The sequence below is a fragment of the Micropterus dolomieu genome, linkage group LG17 (assembly GCF_021292245.1).
Source record: "Micropterus dolomieu isolate WLL.071019.BEF.003 ecotype Adirondacks linkage group LG17, ASM2129224v1, whole genome shotgun sequence".
Lineage (NCBI taxonomy): Eukaryota > Metazoa > Chordata > Actinopteri > Centrarchiformes > Centrarchidae > Micropterus > Micropterus dolomieu.
In genome coordinates this window covers 38,043,297-38,044,244 of record NC_060166.1, presented here as the reverse complement: position 1 = coordinate 38,044,244, position 948 = coordinate 38,043,297, and the positions used below count along the sequence as shown (strand labels likewise).

General features: G+C 39.8%; 1 protein-coding gene across 1 annotated transcript in view; it reads right to left on the bottom strand.

Annotated features, from left to right (window-relative positions):
- ece2b (endothelin converting enzyme 2b) overlaps nucleotides 1–948 on the bottom strand; it is a 67,776-nt gene that overhangs the window by 9,723 nt on the left and 57,105 nt on the right. The window lies entirely within an intron of this gene.

The following is a 948-nucleotide window of genomic DNA, read 5'->3' as shown; positions in this document are numbered from 1 at the left end:
GGCTGTATTAGATCAAAAGGGTGCTTCTACTAAATACTGAGCAAAGGGTCTGAATACTTATGACCATGTGATATTTCAGTTTTTCTTTTTTAATAAATTTGCAAAAATTTCTACATTTCTGTTTTTTTCTGTCAAGATGGGGTGCTGAGTGTACATTACTGAGAAATAAAATGAACTTTTTGGATTTTTGGAAAATGGCTGCAATGAAACAAAGAGTGAAAAATTTAAAGGGGTCTGAATACTTTCCGTACCCACTGTAAATGGTGATTATGCAGCAAAAATGTTTTTCCAGCAACCCAGAATCAAGGTTTTCAAATGTTTTTTTTTCCTTTTAACGGTCATATGTAACATGTTTTATACTTCGTGTGAATATAATCCAATTAATGTTATTTCCATCCTGTATATACGTTGTGTTAACGCCTTATTTTGAAAACTGGATGTTGTCACATGTTGCTTCCTTGTATGTGGAGCTCGTATCGCGTTCAGTTCAGACTTCACAGCCTCTCCACAGGTCAGACTCTCAGACTGCAGCACCTGCCTTTGCAAAGTGAGAAAATGATTTTATTTACCGTCAAGACTCCAACACGTGTGCACTCCAATATTTAGGTGACTGAGTGACAGTGGAAACGCAAACCTTTAGTTAATCTTACTAAAAAAGTGGTCGTCTCGGGCCAAAGTGTGCGAGCGTGTGCACTCAAAGCAGCGGCGCAAAACACAACGTTACAGGTGTGTAGTGGGATTATGAGAATGAGGTTCATTTTGAAACTATGCTGGAACACATTAGACTGTGGTGGGCCGCGATAGGCTCGAGAATTAATGGGAAACACTGAGTTATGTGAATTTCTGTTGCGGTTACGGCCGACCGGAAACCTTAAGTGAACGCGTTTTGTGAATACGACCCCTGACTGGATATGTGTGCGTCTTTGTCAGTAAGTGACTCAGTGTGTC